The 21,681-nt window shown below is 35.1% G+C and overlaps 1 long non-coding RNA gene across 1 annotated transcript; it reads left to right on the top strand.

Annotated features, from left to right (window-relative positions):
• The first annotated feature begins 1,104 nt into the window (after positions 1 to 1,104).
• On the top strand, positions 1,105 to 4,590 carry LOC147508311 (uncharacterized). Its single transcript, XR_015218015.1, has 3 exons — positions 1,105 to 1,441; positions 1,849 to 1,909; positions 2,613 to 4,590. It is a non-coding gene; the product is annotated as an uncharacterized LOC147508311 (long non-coding RNA).
• Positions 4,591 to 21,681: the final 17,091 nt, after the last annotated feature.

The raw sequence follows: 21,681 nt of genomic DNA, 5'->3' as shown, positions 1-21,681 counted from the left end.
AACATGAGAAAGTAAGTTCTGTGTGTCAGCTTTTCAACACAAAAAGCCTCGATGCGTTTGGATACCTGTTAAAAGCGTTGTGTCATTCGGAAGATAGTCCGTCAGAAATCTAATTTGCTGAAAATTAGGATTTTTACTGTTTTCGACCTAAGTTTTCTTCTAGATGGGCTGAGGTTGGGCCTTCGAGTTCTACATGAAAAAGTATATTTACATACCTTAGTTTCTAAATAATTAAGTTACATGTCATTTGGATGAATGTAGGAAAAACTATAGCATTGACTATGTGGCCGATAAGAACTACGAAGACTTGATTCTAATTTTGAAAGATTTGGATACGTAGGCAGCTTTGAGAAAAATTGCACCCACTATATTATATATTAGTTATTAGTTATTAGTTATTAGTTATTAGTTATTGTGATAACTATATATGTACAATGTTAGTACTTAATTGTATATATGATTGTGGTTGTTTAAAATGTTTCACGAGATATTTAACTAATGTGTTATTCCTTATTGAACTATTTTATATCCATGATTTATATAATTGATAATGAGGTGAGTTGATTAGTTATTGTGTTTGGAATATTTAGTAATGATTCTATTGTTTGAGACGATGTTTGTTTTGTAATGAAAATATTATAATAAATGAGAGCTCTTGAGTGTTAAAAATCCGGTATAAAAGTGTTCGGTGAAAATTTAATGTGTCGCCCACATTTTTAGATCTCTCCACGCCTCTTTGATGAAAAGAAATGAAATGAAATGAAATGTTTATGACTAATGATGTCATGTGAAAAGCCCTCTTTGAGAGGAACTAATGCATTCGCCTTGCGGGTTGGTTGTATTCCTTGCATGTACGAGAATGTAGGTGGGTATTCCTTGAATGTGGTGGGAATGACCCAAGATATTTATTGAATGTGCCATGAATGACCTGTTAGTGTTATGATATCATTGTGTGTTCTTGTCATGTAAATCTGTAGTAGTTATTCTTGATTGTCGTGTTATCTCTTATATTCTTATCTACAAAAATGAGAACACTTATAAAATGAAATTCACATGTTAAACATGTGAGTTCATTAATTTGTTTAAATGCTGCCAGAACGCAATTGCACCAAAATGATTCCTTTTGGCGAAGCGACATACCTTTTGGCGGTTTTAGTAAACAAATTCTGACAAGATGAGAATCTTGTGTTAGAGGCTGTCTACTTAGTGAGCTCTTGCTAGCTGGCTCACTAACCGACCTCTGGCACCACATCTCACCCTTCCCCCTCCAAGCCTAAGCCTTAGCTCGTCCTCCATTTTAGTGATTTGAGCATTCCACCTCAACATAACAAAAGACCTTGTCCACACCTTGATTACATTTATACCTTTTGCTCCGAGAGAACCTAATTTCAGTCCTCACCATGAAGACAAGTCTGCAAACATTTCTAAACCTCTTGAGGGAGTATGTGAAGGGTTTGACCTGATGCCTATGTCCTACTTTGCAGTTTTTTTGTGCCAGCTTATGTGCTTGTCATCTATCTTTTTTTGTATTCTATTTCTTTTCATGCTCATTAATCAGCTTTCTTGTCCTAAGTTAAATTTGTTTTGTTTTTCCAATTGAATTTCTAATTGACGATCTCTCTTTTTTTTCCCCCACTTTATGTTTGTAGTGTTACTCTGTGAAATTTTATTTGACAATTGATTGAGTCCTTAGGACAAGTCTTTCAAAAATTGTTGGTTGGATATGACCTTGATACAGTTACTTTGATCAAGTTGGTTTTTGTACTGCTGCACTTAATTTATAGATAATATACCTTGTTTTGTGCTTTTGCTTAATGGTGACCTTAGCTTATTACTCTGTTTTTTCAGGAATTAACTGTTGCGACTTACCATCCTACTCATGATTGAACTTCTGCGCTACCAGATCAAGGTAATAATGTTGATGCTGGCATTCTAGTTCTAGTTTATGTTTTTGTAATTCGTAAGATGTAATTATATGTTTTTCCCTGTTTAATAGGTAGCTAGCACCATTAACTATATGATATGTAATTTGGTTTTGTGACTATGGAACTTACAATTGAAATGCTAGTGTGAGTTGGATGTGAACTTGAGGTGATTGGTTCAGTAAGTAAAGTTCCATAGCAATATGGATTCTCATAGTCTTGTAGACACACAACGTGGTTGTTACGAGCTTGAGATGCTCGAGGATGGTCATTAAGAACTACTCGCTTGACGTTGCTTTAGTAATGGTCTAGGTTTACCTGTGAAAAGCTAATGAAAATGTACAAACAACAGAAATGTTCATCAGGAGCGTCTGAAGAAGAAGGATTCTTTTTTTATATACAGAACATACTAATAGCATGAGAGTGATAGGCTATGGCTAAATTTGTTGCACCAATATTACAAACAGAAAGGAGATGCTTATGCAACTCTGCCTACTACGTTTGGTATTTATCATTCTTTAGTTGAAGAGTTTGGAACGTGGTATAGCATTAGTATTACGGCATAGAAGGAACGATTCTGGCTATAACGAATTAACATCTAATTTTCCAATCTTTTCTCGCTATCAATAGTTACTGGAAGATTTATGTAGCAGAGTGTGTCTACCTAACAGTTTTATGTTCTCTTGGCAGTGATAGCAACTGAAGCCACAAATATTCTTTTGAGGAAGCTCTATCAACATGTTGAAGATAAGGTATGCTTTCTCTACCTTTTGGGGATTTTCCAATCTTTTCAAAAGAACCTTGAGTTCACACTTGACCTTCTTGCTTCTCATGTGCTTCATGACTTTCTCAACCTTCCTAATGCGGCAATAATACCCAAGGACGAACCACCCAACCTTCATTTTCAGATATGAGACAGTACAAACCCACACCATTAATGAGTTTTGTGTTAAACCCATTTTCTCATCCTCTTCACCCTTTCCTTCTAGAACTTATCCACATCCCAAGTATTTTCTAACACCGTCTATTTTCTCACAATCATTCACTTGGGGACCCTTTCATTCGAAGTAGAAGAAGACAGTACATACTCAATTAGGTTCTAGGTCAACCAGATCTCTTTCATTCCACTAAGCCACGTTGTCGTAGGAAATCTTGGTGTTTGATTTTGTTTGTGGGTGCATTCTGTGATTGTTGTTTATGGAAAGACCCACAACTCTTTCGGTTGTTGATATATGGTAAATGACATGTACATATATATTAGATAAAGTCTCGAGTATTTGACTATAAAAGAATCATTTTATTCTTCGATGTACTTCATTCCAATCTTATTTTATGGGAGTGCCCTATTAAGGTAATCGGGCCCTCCTTTCGGAGTGTGTGGTTGTAAGTGCTGGATCTTTAGCCAACGTTTCATGTGACTCACACATTCCTCTATTGTACTTTTTCTTGTTGTTTGAGTTGCGCATGTTTCTCTATGGAGTGAGTGTCTTCTTTATTTCTTCATGGTATTTTACTTTTCCAAAAATCAAAACTATAAAAATTAAAAACTCAAAACCATAAATATATATTAGTAAGTCTAGGGAATCTGACTCTAAAAGACCCAAGTTTTTGTACAATACCACCTTTCTGGAGTATAAACCATTTATTTTTTTCAATCTTAAAAAAAGTTGGGTAAGTTTTCAAATTTTGTTTGGGGGTGGAGTATTTTGGTCTTTCATTTCAAAACTTTTTGCCACCATTTGCATATCATGCTTATTCCAGTATAGTCCATGTTAGTTAGTATGTAACATTTTGATTATGCTTCATGTTATCATATCATCTTTATAATATTGCTATTACAGGTACTGCTAATTTTTACCACGTTTATATGACAATCTCTTTTATTCTCTTTATACTTTGAGGACAAAACGTTATTCTATTTGGGGGGTGGGATAGAAACATTTGCAAAAATTAGGCACTTTTAAGATGTAAATTATGCACTTTTCTTTATATAAAGTTTTAAAAAACCATAAAAATTATTTATACTATGCACTTAGTGATAATGATATTGTTTCATTTTCGGTGATGATATTAGTCTAGAAGTATCACTTTAGCATTTGAATTAAGAATAGTTTTTAGAAACTGAGGTTAATATGTAGGTAATAAACATTTCATATTTTCATAAACGTCTTGCATAATCATCTATATATGATTATACTTGGCAGTATTTTTCTAAGACCTAGGTTAGACTACTTAATTTACAAATTCAGTGAAAATCTAGCCAAAAGCCTCATAAGAGTGAAATATTTAAGCTAAGTGATAACACAAAAGAGTAGTCAATCCAAGTAGAGAAACCACACGTCTACTTACTTGATCACCACACCATATCCTAAGCGAGAATTTAGGCCCTCTTTGGATCGATATAACCAGAAATTCGAACCTATATTAAATTTTCCGCTAGTCACTCCACTGAGCCTTTCTTTTTGCCTTTTCATACATGATAAATCATTTACCCATTATAAAATCCACATAGAAATAAATAAAAATAACCTACCCATTTGAATAAGTCTGAGAAATAGGATGAAGTGAAGAAAAGTGAAGAGAAAGACCTGTACAAAACCAAAATTAGTTAGTTGCTCCAAAAGAAAAAGAAAAAGAAAAAGAAAAAGTTAGAACTCCAAAAATAAAATCAAAATGAGTCAATAGCAAAAACAAAAGGGTTAAGTATGGAACAAAAGTTTAGAAGCAAAGTAAGAACAAATGTTTTCTCTAGTTACATGTTTTGAAGACCCTATTTTCTCAGACTTGTTTATTTGAATATCAATTTCCTTCATTCTTAAACCATCACCTAAGCCCTCGCAACACCTAATAAAGACCTCTAGCTCAATTAGAAATAGGTTAGTGTGATAGTAAGTTGTAGTTGTGTTTGATCGACCTTAGCTCCTTTGGATTGTCATTGAGATTGTGAGGAGCGTGTGCCCACCGCACACTGGAGTGACCGAACTTGAGTGGAAAAATCAGAGTGATTTATGTCTTGTAAGGTTATTCATAAGCAACATCTCTGCCTGACCATACTCTCTCTGGATAATCATTGTTCAAAGGCTTTGAAAGTGATACAATGATCACATGTACGGCTGTGAGCATTGTTTCTACCCAGTAACTTCTTGGTAACTTAGAATGAGACAACATGCATCTCATCCTCTCTGCAATATATGGTATGGTTCATCCTCTCGTCAATACCATTATGTTGCGGTGTTTTAGGTACTGTCTGCTCATGACGAATCCCATGACTCTAGCTTTCAATACTCTTCAAATAGCCCAATATACTCTCCCCCACTATCTGTAAGAATACACTTCAAAGGCTTCCTAGTCTCTCTTTCCACCATGCTATAAAAAATCTTAAACACACTGAGAACCTCAACCTTAGTCTTCAAACCATATGTCCATACTTTTCTTGAAGCGTCATTAATGAAAGTTAAAAAACATAAAACTCCCTCGTGGGACTTCATCACTTTTATGGGACCACATAAATCTGAGTGTACTAGCTCAATGACATTCTCCTTTCGGTGAGAGGGGAATTTTTAGAAAGACACCCTATGTTGCTTTCCAACCAAACAATGAGTACATCTATTTTAATGCGTCCCTTTGATATTTGGCAACACCTTTTGCTTGGCAAGAACTTTCATGCCTTTTTCTCCCACATGACACAATATCTTATGCCATAGTTCAGTAGAAGCTTCTTCTTGTGCCGCATTTAACTCTACTTTATACAAACTAGTTTGCGGCTTGTAAAACGAACAACTCTTCTTTCCTTTGGCTACCACAATAGAACCTCTATTTAGTTTTCATACCCCATTACCAAACGAGTTTTGAAAGTCAGCATCATCTAACTTCCCAGCAGAAATTAGGCTTAGTCGAATATTAGGGACATGTCTTACATCCTTAAGTGTCAAGGTGTAGCCAACATTAGTTTCTACATGAACATCACCAATGTTTGTAATCTTCGAGACTCCACGTACTGTTACCCATCTTCACCTCACCAAAATCACCACATTTGTAGGTAGTGAAAAAACTCATGTCCAGTGTGAAGTTATAGGGCGCATCGGTATCTAACACCCACTAGATATCCTGACATAAGGTACTAACACAACACTCACCATAATCTGACACAATTCCCAATAGTTCATCATCTGAAACTACTACGGTAGTATCTCGGTTTGTACTTCCATTCCTTTTTACCATGTCTTCATGTACACAATTATTTTTCTCATCTCTCTTCAGTGTTCTACACTCATATTAGAAGTGACCCTTGATGGCACAGTAGTAACATTGTCTATCTTTCTTAGGAATTCTAGATTCACCTCTAGATTTGCTTCTGTCAGCACATCTAGAATGAGGTGGTTTTCTACTCTTGCCTCTCCCCTACTTTTTTATGACAAAGATCTCAGAGTGAGAGGAGCTACTTCGTGTGCCCCTTCTTGTCTCTTCATTCAATAATGCCCCGATAACCATTTCCATTTAAACAATTCCGCCCTTGGCTGCTCCGCCAAGAGACACTGCCAAAGTCCCCTAACTATAAGGTAGAGATAAGTTCAATAGTAATAAAGCCTCAACTTCATCACCCATGTCTATTTTCATCAAATGCAATTGATTGATGATATTTTGTACTTCATTAAGATGCTCAGACATTGAAGAACCTTCTTTGTACTTCGAGTTAGCAAACTTTTTAATGAGCAACACTTTGTTTCCTACAGATTTCCTTTCATAGAGGCAGTCTTCTAATTTCTTCCACAAACCATAGGTTGTGGTCTCTTGGGATACATGGTGGAATACACTATCGTCAATTCACTATTGAATGTACCCAATAACGTTTCTATCAAGCTTTTTTCAATCGTCATCAGATACTGCATCTGGTTTTACTCTTTCATTCTCAATAGGTTGTGTCAAGTCTCTACAATAAAACAAGTCTTTCATGCATTCTAAATGGTGTAGTTACTCCTATTTAGACTAGTCATGCGAGTGTTTATAGAATAATCTATCTTCAACAAGCTATTTCAACTCAAACTTCCTCTTAGGAATTTAATCAAACATTTTTCAAGCAAAGTTTAGAACAACAACCTTTATGATTGATCTAATCACGGCTCTGATACTACTTGTTGGGGAAAAACGATATCAATCAATCCCCACTAAGATAGTTTGTATATGAACATTCTAAACATCAATTAAAATCTAAGTTTTCATTACAACCAAAAACCTCTATTCTAAGCAATGAAATTAACTATCATAAACAAGCAATAACAATGTAAAGTAAAAACATAACACAATGAGACAATATTTACCGTGGTTCAGCCAATGATGTCTACGTCCATAAGAGCCAATCATTTTATAAGTATGGGAAGGAATATTACAATCACTCTTCTCAAGTATCTCCAACACTTACTATATCTCTCTCCTTACGTTTTTTTTTTTTTTTTGCAAGAATTTTTTCTCAATTTTGGTTGTACTCAAAATTAGTTTCTTTAAAATAATTCTTTAATTAGGTAAAAAAACCTGACTTCCTTTTTATAGTATTTTGAAATTTTGATTCCTTTCGACATGGTGGTGTCAAGATATCGGTTGTCATTCGACCCGGTGGTGTCGAGCTACTTCCTTTTGGTTCGATGTGAGTAGATTGTTCAGAAGCCAAAATTTCAGAAGCATTAGTTCAATCGATGTGTTCAGATCGTGGGAGAACAAGAATTTTATAAGTATTTCATCAACGGCTGATCCCATGAGGTCGTTCCAGCTAAATGGTGAATGACCTCAACATGGAGACCTTAAAGAAAGTTCATTGTTCGATCGTCAAGGAGTTGATCTTCAAGAAGCTTCCCATATCCACAAGTGCATGGTTGAGTGGTAGTGAGAGAATCAAGTTCATTCCACAATGACTTGAGCTTCGTAAAATAAGTAGAGATAGACATGTCATCTTGGTTGATGTCTTTAATGGATTTGGCATTTGATTGAGAGAAGCGTTCCACAAGTTCATTCTAGATTTCTCTTACAGATTTAGATTATGCAATGCTTTCACAAATCTCAGGATTCCCAAAATTGAGTATCCACCATGAATGTCATTACCATCTCTGCTGTTGAAGAATTTCAGAAACATCAATGGGTTTCTCATTCGTGCCATTACAAAAACCAAATTGTTAACATCAATGGGTTTCTCATAATAATATTTAGTATTTCAGAATTTGATATTTATTTCTTGGTCAACGGGCTAGTAAATGTGGGCTTGACTTTTTGATAGAAAGAGAAAGGAGGGAAAATTAGTATTTTGAATTTTTATGTAGAGATTTTTAATTATTTGGAAAGTTTTCAAAATATATTAATATAAGGTACTTAATAGATATACTACTTATAATAGAGAAAAATATTCTATAATTAGGAATAGAGATAGTTGGTAAAATAGGAAATTTCTAAAAGGTTAAACATAATATATGGTAGGTAATATTATTTAGAAAGGTCTCTAGAAAAAAAAAAAAACAAATGTTTTTCTTAAAACAAAAACTAAATAGCTAAAAGAAAGAAGAACGGAGACAGGGCGGATTGTGCAAGCTAGCTTGGAATGAGTTTTCTCGCGTAATTTTCTATATACACTTTTCCGCAATACAAGGTGAGTAGATGTTATCTTTAACAAAAAAATTTCTATTTTCTATCGAAAGTTCTCTCGAAACATTGAAAACAAAAGGTTTACTGTTTATATAAAATTGAAGGTAATACTGTGAGAAGCTAGTCTGTGCCGTTCCATGGTTATTTTGCATGCTTTGTCTGCATAGGTTAAACAAGGGAATTGATAACAATTTGAATTTACTTGACTCTAATGTGATGGTTATTTACTGACGAAAATTTGTTAAGTTAAATAATGATTGGGATTTCGCAGGTTATTATACTGCCTTTGTTTTTGGTTATGTGAACTAAGTCGATTTGATTGATTAAGGGTTGATGTTTGGTTGATTTAGTGCTGAAGGGGGGGTGTTGTTGAAGCTTGGAAAAAAAGCTTGGAAAGGGTGTTAATGGCAGTCGAGATCTGTTAGGGAGTGATCTCGACAGTTAATAAAACTGAATTGTGTGTTAATTAAAAGGGTAGGGTTTTTCACCAGGATCAAAATCGCTGGGATGAGAGGGAGGAAGAGAGGTTGGTGGTGGCGAATTTGGGCTGGTAAGGGTGAGGGGAATGAGTTTTGATGGTATCGAAATATTGGGTTTTTCTGGGGGTTCAAAACCGAACTATTTCGGTTTGTTTTAGGAGTGCTGGTGGGTGGAAATTCGTGGTGGCTGGTGGTGGAGGAGAGCTACTGGTGAGGTGAGGAAGATGACCTCTCTGTTGGGCCTTGGGCGAAATTTCGGTTTTGTTGTTGGGCCGAAATCTTAGTTTGTTTCTTTGGGCCAAAACTAATTAGTGTTTTCTCTGGGCAGTTCCTATTTATTGGTTTTGGGCCGGAATAATGTCTTTTGTCAGTTCTAGTTTGTTTTAGGATGGTCCATATGACTTAAAATGGGTCCAATTGGGTCTTTAAATGTTTAAATTTTTAGACTTTTGGTTTTGGGCCTTAGTTTTGGGCTTTTTCCCTTGGTTTTGTCTTGTTTAATTTGATTAGGACAATGGGTTGAACTATTCTAAACATGGGTTTGGGTTAGGACCTGTTTGGATGAACACCGGTTTGAGACTGGTGACTGTTGGGCTTGACCCGTTGACCAGTCAACCCTTTGACTGTTGACCGTTGACTTTGTTTACTTTTTATATATTAAATTTTATTGATTAATCCAATGGTAGCATGTTGTGGAAGCCTGTATAAACTGTTTGTCATTATCTAAGAAAGATTTGACGTTGATATGGTGCAATTATTGACACGTGACGAGAGTGAAATTTTAAGAGACATGATATTCTTAAAACGCTATAAAAATGTTATGGGGTACGTTAGAGCAATTGTGACATTATGTGGTATATATGTTGAAATTGTGGTTCTGTTAAATGATATGATATATTAGGATATTTATTAAATGAAATATTTTTGAGAAATAAATGTAAATGTTCCCTCATTATATCTGTGAGATGCTACTATGAGGTAATATAATATTTGTGGATATTTCCCAAGGGATTGTGGCTTAGTGCAATAATTTATTTGGCACGTGAAAGAATGAAAGTTGTTATGAGATGTATTGAGATATTTCTAAATATAGTGGTTTAGTATAATAATATATTTGGCATGCACGTTATAAAGTGAAATGGTTATGAGATATAAATGTATGTTACCTGAATAAATTACGTAATGAAAATCCTAGAACCTAACTACCACAACTCATGTGATTTGGCCCATGTGTTGGGCGTATGTGATATGGTTGGCCCTTGTATAGGGTGTATGAGATGTTGATTGACCCATGTGTAGGGCAATCATAGCCGAATAGTGGCTTGATTATTTCGTTCGCAAAATTAGAATGAGACGCACGATATTTTATGCCTAATAGTGGTTGTACCCACGTGCAATGACGTTCGTGTGGGGGTTACCTGGTATACGATATCCCGCTTAGGGTAATTACGCACGGAGTGGTTCATTATGTGAGGGGAGGCATGTGGATGTACATGTTCGGCGTTGGGGAGCGATTGTGATAGCTAGGAAAACTAGGTAAGACATAGAGACGACGTGATTCTAGAGACACTTGAAGAAACTTTAAACAATAATTGTGATGATATATCAAAGTGTACGTTAAATTTATAATAAATGATTTATTGTGATTTATGTTGCATTCACAATGGTTTTGCAGAAGGGTGGGTTGAATTGATTATTTATGCAGGTGTGACCTACTCTGTGATTTGGCTTACACCAGTGTAAGTATAGAGTAAGTTTTAGTTTGGTTATTCTATTATTAGATATAGTTGATTTAGTACGGTTTGAAGCTAAGGCACCTCAGTGGAGGAATTAAATGCCTTATTATTATTGAATTAGAAGCTAAGGCGCCTCAGTGGAGGAACTACCTGCGTCTTAATTATTGTATTTAAGAATGTTGTATTATTCGTTGAAGTATATTTTGTATTTTAGGGCTACTCATACCAGCATTGTTTATAATGCTGACCCGATTTGCATGTTTGCTTATCGGGTGTGTTCATAAAATGAACCCAGTTGATAAGTCTTGACATGATTAGTGTTGAAGACGGCTAGTTGCTGCTTGTGGTTTGCGTTAGCGTCGCATTATAAGATATATTTTGTTTTCCCTTGAGGTGCAATAGATTTTCAGTTGAGACAATGTTTTTGTATTTTCATTTGTAATTATAATTAAAGAGTTGCTGAAAGGAAATTTGTAACTTAATCATATTTGTGAATTTTTGTAATGAAGAGGACTTTTGTTTATTCGAAATTTTTTTATGGGTTTTTAGAAGTTGAGAGTGCATCACACCTCGAAAATTGAAGAGTCGGGAACAAATATTGTTTTTCTGATTTTGTCGAAATTCGGGGTGTGACAGCCATAGTCATGGCATGAGTGTAACGCCCCAAAACCCTATAACCTGTCAGACACCTTGACGAAAGACATAAAAAAATTCAGCAGAGTCTCCTCTGCATTTTCAACATTTCATAGACATAAATCTTGTCATAACTTAAAAATCAAAACAATATATTTTTCATTATTCAACTCAGTTACTTAACTGTCTCGACCAATGCCAGAGCAGTTAAGTAAGCGGTTTACAAATGGGACTTAATATGCCAAAGTACTTGAATGTCTCGGCTAATGCCAGATCATCCAAGCACCTCGTACAAAGTCATTACCGAAAACACAAACTAAATATATACATCCAAGTCTCATAACTATCAAAAGGTTTACGTTTTTAACAAATGATACTTACTATAAAACTTAATTCTAAAAAGAAATAAAATAGGTATAGAGTTAATACCCCATGGACCTTAGTCGTCTTTTAATTAGTGCTTTCAACTATCAAATTCCTGCAAAGCTTATAAAGGTGTAATAACCACACAGCCAACAAATAACATCTACAAACTAATCATTTAAGAAAAACAAATATAGGACAAGGATTGAAAAGATTAATTAACACACTATATAGGTACCATAAAATTATACATTAAAATTAATGCGTTGCTAGAAATAAACGTAATCTATTGCACACTCACTTATTAAAATAATCAAGAAACCTCATCTATCATAACAAAGGGGCAGTAAAATAATCCACCGTAAGGAGTTATAATATCCCTAAAGAAATACTCAGAAGGTCAAGATAAGTCATTCGCCATGTACTCGAGGAGTTCGACCACCATGTGCTTAATGGGTTCAATATGGTTGCATGTATTAACTGCCATACCAACAGCATGGGTTCAACATGGTCATATACATGCATCAACCATGGTTCAACGTGGTTGTGCCACTTTTGTCAAAGTGCGTTCAACATAGCATCACTTGAGTCACATGGGTTCAACATGAAGAACAATTATAATGACATAATGAATATCTCCCATGTCTAAAATGAATTAAAATAGTATGAGAGATAAAGAAGAAGTACATGATCTTTACAACTTTCACTATAATGAGTGAAACCTATCATTACATTATCCTTGTTCGCCAAATCAAACAAATAAACCTCATGGCGATCTAACGCACGTAATCCATAACCAACCATTAACTAGGATCACACCGCAGATACTATTAACTTAGGTAAATCAACATTTAATAGAACTAGTAGGACGATTAATGGATGCTCACAGATAGCACCAACCAATAGAGCAACAAATAATAATGCACCTAGCAATAAAGCTACAGACCATTTACACTTACACATATCTTATGTTGTCCAATATAATGTTAAACCTGAATAGTTCAGTTTCAGTTCTTACTAGTGTAAACACGTGAACATCCATTGTCACACTTAGCACAATCAATCATATACTATTCAGAAATCAAATGATGATCGAATATCTAAAAAGACAACCAATACTATTGATCATAAAGTGGTTGCGCCAAATAGCTGCCTACGTACCCTTCAAGGGATCAAGCCATACGTAGCTTTTCCTTTAGAGCTCGACAATTCAACACTAGAAGCTGACAATGCAAATAAAAGGTCTACACCATGTAACACATACCTTTACTTTAGAAATGTATCACACAATAATATTCATTCATCAAAGCTACGTATTGTAGGAAGAACTATATATGTGATAATAACGTGTACTATCAACTTCGTCGGCACTTAACAAAATGATGTGCATGTTAAGATAGGCAACCACTAACAGACCATATATAATAAGTATTATAATGTTTATGCCAAGTATATAAGATTAAACTAGTTATGGTCATACATAAAATAATCACCAAGGTCCTCTGTCTTCCAAACAGTTAGCTAAAGACACGCATAAAGCAACTTAATCCATCATCCCATCTTAATAACACAATCAAACACTCTAGCAACTCAAAAAGGTTTAGACACACACCAAATCAGTAAAATTTAATGACCAAACCCAAATTAGACTTGAGAAATAGAGAGAAGATTTACTTACCTTCAATTTGTGCATGAATTCCCTCAATTCAAATAAGAATGTTTTTAAACATAATTTGTCCTCTGAGAGGAATCCCTCTTTCCTTTGATATTCCAAGATGATTATGAAAGTGTAGGTTGCAAAACTCCTAATTTTGCTCATTAAATTCGACTATCACACTAATTTCCATTTTTGCCGAGAAAAAAAGATCCAATGAGTACCACTAAGGATCAAGAATTGAGTACCACTGTGAGAGATTGAGATCCTTTTTCGAACCCCACAATTCTTCTCATCCATCCTTTTTTTTTCGAGAGAGATCAGATCTTGAGCCCTCCTGGGTTATCCACTAAAGGCCCATAATATGGGGTTTTACAACGAGTCCATGTGTTGTATGTAATATTGTCACCCAAACAATGAGTAACCAACACATGCATTGGATGGATTGTATGAGTGATGATCAACAAAAGGGCCATTTTGGAGGAGGAGGACATTGAACAGAGTAAATAGAAGAGAGGAAGCTAGGAGAGAGAGAAAAAATGAATGTTTTGACTTGAATAGAAGTGTGACTTTGATACCGTGAGAAAACATGTAGAGTAACTTCCTCGATCATCTTTTTTTTTTTTTGCTCTATGAGCTATGAATTTTATTAAGTATAGGAAAAGGGGGGAGGAGTTACAAAAAATTAAGTATAAAAGAAACAGAAAGAAAATGAAAAATTTAGGCTTAGTACAATGATAAAGTGTGCTTGCAACCCTACTAGCTAGGCCTCCAGTATATCACTTCATCAGTACTTCTCCTCTTAGTCAAATCTGAAGTATGTACTAGTTGAAGCCCCCATTTATATAACCATGGGGGCTTACCTTGATACATAAAGGGTTCTTCAATTCAGAAGACATAGTCGTTGCTTTCTTTGCCACCTGGTCTGCTGAGAAGTTTGCCTCCCTCCAAGTTGATGATATCATGAACTGATACAACTCAGCTATGCATGATATCAGTAACTTCCTCATCAAAAGATAGTTTTCTTTATTATGTAAAGGTATTTAAATAAAAATTACAACTGAGTTGAGAGATTCCCTCTGCATATCGATCTAACTAAATGAAAGATTACATAGTTGAACAAAAAGGATAGAGTCCAACTCTCACTTATTGAGTAGTTTCCTGATTTGTTCGAGTGACGTGAAATGGTTAACCATGTTTTTTGGGAAATTTTTCGAGTGAACTTTAAGTCAATTTGAAGTTGAATTTGAATCTTCATTTTGTTATATTTGTTAGTATGACTATCTGTATCATTACGCACAAATGTAGTATTGCTTTAATGTTGTTAAGTTGTAACCACAAGGAAACACTAATTTAGAAGCAAACTCACAATTATCTATAATGGGAAACTTTTACTGCGTACTGAACTACTGATGCCCACTACATCTTTATGGTTGTGCATATTTCTCATTGTAAATTTGTAATCGGCAAATGTTGCTTTAGTAAATAAGTTCTCACTTGGATAAATGTGTGAGTGCACAAATTTGAGTATTCGTCTTATAAATTGGTTTACAAATGCTTTGTTTGAATAGACAAGGAGTAACTCTAGAGGACAAATCGCAAGAAAAAGTAACTCGAGAGGACACCTTTTTTTTTTAAATCACTCACAAGGACCGGGTAAATGAAAGGTCAAGTATACCCTTGACGCGAAATTAAAAACGGCTCAAGTAGATGAAATGTCAAGTATACCTCTGGTACAAAATAATAAACGGCCCGACCCAACCGAAATGATCCGGTGTATATAGTATGAACAATGATTGTTCATACCTATTTGGGATATGAACAATCACTATTCATACATTAACATGAGCTATGAACACTCATTGTTCATATAAACAATCATTGTTGATTGTTCATATCTATTTGGGGTATGAGCAATAACTGTTCATTCCTCAGCATAATGTATGATCAGTAAAAACACATATTGGAGTATGAACAATCATTGTTTATACCTCAACATGAGCTATGAACACTAATTGTTCATATCTCAACATAATGTATGATCAATAAAAATATTTATTGGAGTATGAACAATGATTGTTCATACCTATTGTTCATACATATTTGGGGTATGAACAATCATTGTTCATATATCAACATGAGTTATGGACAATTATTGTTCATACCCATTTTGGGTATGAACAATCAATGTTCATACGTTCATATATTCATATGAACAATTATTGTTCATACCTAAACATAATGTATGATCAATAAGAACACTTATTGGAGTATGAACTATCATTGTTCATACATATTTGGGGTATGAACAATAATTGTTCATATATAAAGAATAATTATTGTTCATACTTATTTGGGATATGAACAATATATCAATGTTCATACCTCAATATAATATATGATAAATAAGAATACTTATCAGAGTATGAACAATCAACAATCATTGTTCATACCTATTTCGGGTATGAACAATAATTGTTCTTATTGTTGATACCTATTTGGGGTATCAACAATCAATGTTCATACCTTAACATAATGTATGATCAGTAAGAACACCTATTGGAGTATGAACAATCACTGTTTATACCTCAACATGAGCTATGAACAATCGTTGTTCATATATCAATATATTGTATAAGGTATGTTCACTTATTTGGGTATGAACAATTATTGTTCATATATCAACATAAGGTATGAACACTTTGTTCATAGTAAAACGATAGAAATGGTAAAATCAAAAAATATTTATTTCAAATCCAGGCCATTTGTCCTTGAGGGTTATTTTCACTCAAAAATTGGTTTTTAGGGTTATTTTCACCCGATATTTGTCCTTGTGAGTGATTATAAAAAAACTCTGTCCTCTAGAGTTGTTTTGAATTGAAATTGGGCTTTGGGACCAATTTCTTGTTGAATAGATGATATGAGATAATGTTACTTTAAATAACATGGATTTGTTGTTTATTGCACTGATTGGATTAAAGTTAATTCCAATTAGTTTGTTCATTGTTGTGGCATTCGTTGTTACTTAACAAAGAAGAATTGTTTGCAATATGCTCGTGGTGATAAAGTGTCTCAAGAAGAATGCTTGTGCGCGCTGCTATAAGCCTGTAATACTTTAAAGACACTCACGAGGTATAATTTTAATTTCCAAGCCGGTTATGCAGGGGGAAAAAAGTGATCAGCTTCAGAGCCTATTCGTACATCCATACACATATCCTCTCCAGTCTCCAAAAAGTGATCAGCTGTTCTCACCATAATGGTCCTCAATTCATTGGTGGTAAAGTGAAAGAGTTTTTAGAATCATATAAGATTAAGCACTTTACATCGGCACCTTACTACGCTTAAGAGAATGGGCAAGCTGAAGCAACAAATAAGACCATTATTGATAACATCAAAAAGAAGCTGGAGGATAAGAAAAGTTTATGGGTTGATGAGTTAAACAGTGTGTTGTGGGCATACAGAACAACTCCAAGAGTAGCAACGGGGGAATCGCCATTTACTTTAGCTTATGGTATGGAAGCAGTGACTCCAGCTGAGATGATAGTATCGACATCAAGGACAATGCTAGTAGAAAAGGGGTTGAATGATCAGGGGATGCAGGCAGAAGTCTTGAATTTGGAAGAGAAAAGGGAGCAAGCAAGAATGAGGCTTGATTCTTATCACAGGCAGCTCAGAAAAACATTCAATAAGAAAGTTAAAGAAAGAAATTTCCAAAAAGGTGACCTAGTGCTAAAAGAGGTTACACAGGCGACAAAAGAAAAGGGAGCTGGGAAGTTATCGGCAAATTGGGAAGGTCCATACATTGTCCACAAGGTGGGGATAAATGGAGTGTATTATCTAAAGAAAGCTGATGGTGAATTGCTAACAAAACCTCAGAATATCAATAATCTAAAGGTATTCTATCAATAGTGTATTTTTTGAAATATTATAGGAAATTAACATGTGTAGCATGAATTTTCAATTCAATACAAATGGATTCAAGTTTCAAATTTCAATTTTCGTATAAAAATATATGGTGTTATCATATGATAAAAAGTCCTGGTATCAATAGAAATATTGATATCAGACATATCGGCAAAAAGTCCTGATATCAGAAATAGTGGTAGATATCGGGCATAAAAAGTCCTCGTATCGATAGAAATATTGATATCAGGTATATTGTCAAAAAGTCCTGATATCAGAAACAATGGTAGATATCGGGCATAAAAAGTCCTAGTATCGATAGAAATATTGATATCAGGCATATATTGTCAAAAAGTCCTGATATCAAAAACAATGGCAGATATCGGGCATAAAAAGTCCTGGTATCGATAGAAATGTTGATACCATGCATATTGTCAAAAAGTCCTTATATCAGAAACAGTGGCAGATATCAGGCATAAGAAGTCCTGGTATTAACAGACGTGTTGGTATCAGGCATATTGTCAAAAGTCCTAGTATTGATATAAATGTTGATATTAGGTGTAAGAAGTCCTGGTATCGACAGACGTGTTGATATTGGGCATATTGTCAAAAAGTCCTGATATCAAAAACAGTGGCAGATATCAGGCATAAAAAGTCCTTAGATTGACAGAAATGTTGATCTCTGGCATATTGTCAAAAAGACCTGATATCAAAAACAGTGGCAGATATCAGGCATAAAAAAGTCCTGAGATTGACAGAAATGTTGATCTCAGGCAGATTGTCAAAAAGTCATGATATCAAAAACAGGGGCAGATATCAGGCATGAACGATTCTGAGAAGTACAGAAATGATAATATCAGACAAGATATCAGCAAAGGATGAGGCATTAGAGATCATTCAATAATAAAGGTATGTGGTAATGATTTATGTTAATCTAAGTATCGCCGATACTCTCTTTTTGGTGGAGAATATCGAAAAGTATATTTCTTTTTTGATACAAGTCTAAGTATCGCCGATACTCTCTTTTTGGTGGAGGATATCAAAAAGTACATTTTCTTTTTTTGATACAAGTCTAAGTATCGCTGATACTCTCTTTTTGGTTGAGGATATTGAAAATTATATTTTTCTTTTTTGTACAAGTCTAAGTATCGCCGATACTATCTTTTTGGTGGAGAATATCGAAAAGGATATTTTCTTTTTTGATATAAGTCTAAGTATCGCCGATACTCTCTTTTTTGTGGAGGATATCGAAAAGTATATTTTCTTTTTTGATACAAGTCTAAGAATCGCCAATACTCTCTTTTTGGTTGAGGATATCGAAAATTATATTTTTCTTTTTTGTACAAGTCTAAGTATCGCCGATACTCTCTTTTTGGTTAAGAATATCGAAAATTATACTTTTCTTTTTTGATACAAGTCTAAATGTCGCCGATATTGTCCCCTTGTTAAGGGTAGCCAAAAATTTGATTTTCAATGATGGTAAATGTAAATGAGAGAAAAATATAAATGATGGCAAATAGTCATGGCAAAAAACCAATGGAAGTTAGAATTTATAGCAATCAAAAAGTATAACTTGTTCGGAAATTACAACTTTGGAGTAAGAAGATAATAGTTTAAAGAGAAGGATTGTTGAGAAGGGCATCAACATCAGATAGGGTAGCCTCAGTATTTTGAGCAGCATCACGAGGAAGTGGCGAGGTGGTATCAGCCACAGTAGCTGTATCTCCTTCTTCATCATCAGAAATCATATTGTTTTCCACAAGAATATTACATGGAACAAAAGGCTTGCAGATATCCAACTTATCACCTAGAGAATTTACAGCTGCCATGACAGTATTGAATTCAACATCGGCAGCTTCAGAGGCTTCTGCACTTTTCTGTCTTTCGGCAACAAAATCTTCAAGCATCTTATTCACAAGTTCGGCATGTTCAGCCTATTTATCCGATGAAGTCTTCTCGGCTTTTTCAGATTGCTGCTTCATATCAGTTTTCAATTGATGGATTTCCTTCTTGAAGTCGCTATTGTCTCGAGTTAGTTTGTCGAATTCTAATTTCTGAGTGGTCAGAGTTTTTCTAATACGCCCGATCTCGCAATCTTGCTTATGAAGAAGATCTAATTGGGCCATGGCAAGTACTTTCGCCTATAAAAATATCAAAAGCAGATAAGCACCAAGTAAAAAGACGAAAGTGATATGAAAGGAGAAAAGACAAGACATGAGTACCTTCTCCATATGATTGTAAAACTCGGTAAGGCACTCAGTAGGGTTGATGTTGAGAGCAGCAATTTGGTCTTTGGGAAGAACACAGTTGCTAGCTAAGGCAATACCTAACTCATCCTTATGAGTATCTTTGAAAAGCGAGGCTATTAAAGGGATATCGCTACCATCAGTAACGCGAAATTCAAGTCTAAAGACTTCATTGGCATCGGCTGACGAGACGGAGTTAAGGTTTTGACCATCGGGAAGGCCACTTTCACCCCATGAGTGAGTTTTTCTTCTTTTAGAAGGGACAGTAGTAGTTGGAGGGGGAATGGTGGTATTATGCTGAGAAGCAGAAGGAGGCTTATCTTTAGGAGCAATAGGAATGGAAGAAGGAGCAGGTGGTTTATCAGTAGCAGTTGGTGTTGAGGAGGGCTTAGATGCTTTCTTTTTCCCTTTCTCAGATAAGTATCGACCAGCGTTGGCATTCATCGGCATTCGAGGAGCCATATCTGTATACAATAAAAGATGCTCATTAAATATACTTTGCAATATCGGATATTCATAAAAGTCGGGGAACCTCTTCTTTAATATCAAGGAAAAGATTGGGAGTCATGGTGCAATTGTCATCTAGATAGTCATAGAAACTTTTGGGAAGGTTAGGAGGTAAGCCATGCAAGGCAAAGGAAGATCTGAGAAAGGGAAGATCGTCGAGGAATTGTTTAAAGGAGATTGAGGGGAGTTGGCGTGACCCATTTTTGAAGAGCTTCGGTGTTTGAGTACGTAAAGATGTGTGCGATAGTTTGAGATGTCAGGAAGAGGAACAATAACTTTGGGATTCCCTTCTTTATCGGCACCCGTTTTAACATTGACATCGGCTTCAGTTCCTTCTAAAAGCCTCAGTACTCTGTCTGAATTTCCTCGGCTTTTTGCAAAATGAGGAAGAAGAACTGAGAATGCACAAAGAAGAAAAAGGTTAGGTAGGAATTTCACTATTCTTAAGATAGAAAATGAATCTAAATGAGGATATACCTGAAGAGTTGAAGACTTGATGTTTCAAAGGAGGATTTGCTGGGATATCGGCGCTTTCCCAATTACCCAGAACAACAATCGGATATTGGGTCCACTGTTTGTCACTATTGCGGTTTTTTCAAAGGATGCCCCTAATTTTTTGGTTGGTATGTTTTTTGGGATAAAAATATCCGATAATTTTTTCACAAAATCTATAGTGCATAAGAATATTGGATATCCGAGAAAGGTGGCTATTGTAGTAATTACAGACAAACAGTAACCTCCAGAAGTTACTCGTACCCTGACCAGGGGAAAAGTTCAAATGGTTTAGTACTTCATGATCGAGGTTGGATAAAGGAAATCTCAATCCAAGTGGCGAGTTGGCCAACAGTGACAATGATTCCATTTTTGGTACCACTCTGACATTGAGTAAAAGTCCGAGTACCAGCGTAATGTTGTAAATAAAGGGTGGAGGGAATTTGATAGGCGGTTTGAACTAAAGCTAGGTTTGGTCGCTTGATGAAAAAACCACAAAGTCCATCGCTCCATCGGCTGGTATCTTCAATAGTATCGCGCTCAGATTCAGAGTTAGTGGTTTCAAAGGGATGGCAAGGAACACCTTCTACAACATAAGATAGCTCCCACGACATTTGGGGCCAAGATTTATTGGTTGAGGTAAAGGCAAAGTTTTGGCTGTAGGGTCTATCATCAAGAAGCATATCTTCAGAAAGAATGTCATACATTATGGTATCCTCAGAAGGGAGACTAGCATCAGAGATGATATCTTCACTGGCCATTGAAACGACCATACACAAAGAAAGAATGACAAAGGTATTTTTAATATCTACAATTCAATATTTACAAAGCGTTATTAGCAGCATGATATTAGAGTATCGGCAATATCGATATAAGGGTTGAATCATCGGAAATACCGATGTATAGATTCATATTGGAATAATATAGTGTTGGAATATCGAAAATATGGTGGTACATGCCGATAGTAAAACCAGAACAAACAAAAAAAATGAAAACAAGGTTGTGAATAAAAAGATTCGAACTTTTACAGGTTTTGGAGTTTAAAATAGTAATGTATGTCAGTACATAAGCATTAGCACGCAAGTATATGCAAAATAAAGGATTTCAAATGTAAATAAC

Source organism: Coptis chinensis, chromosome 3 (genome assembly GCF_015680905.1).
Source record: "Coptis chinensis isolate HL-2020 chromosome 3, ASM1568090v1, whole genome shotgun sequence".
In the NCBI taxonomy this organism is placed as follows: Eukaryota; Viridiplantae; Streptophyta; class Magnoliopsida; order Ranunculales; family Ranunculaceae; genus Coptis; species Coptis chinensis.
The sequence above is the reverse complement of the archived record's forward strand: the minus strand, read 5'-3'. Positions and strand labels throughout refer to the sequence as shown.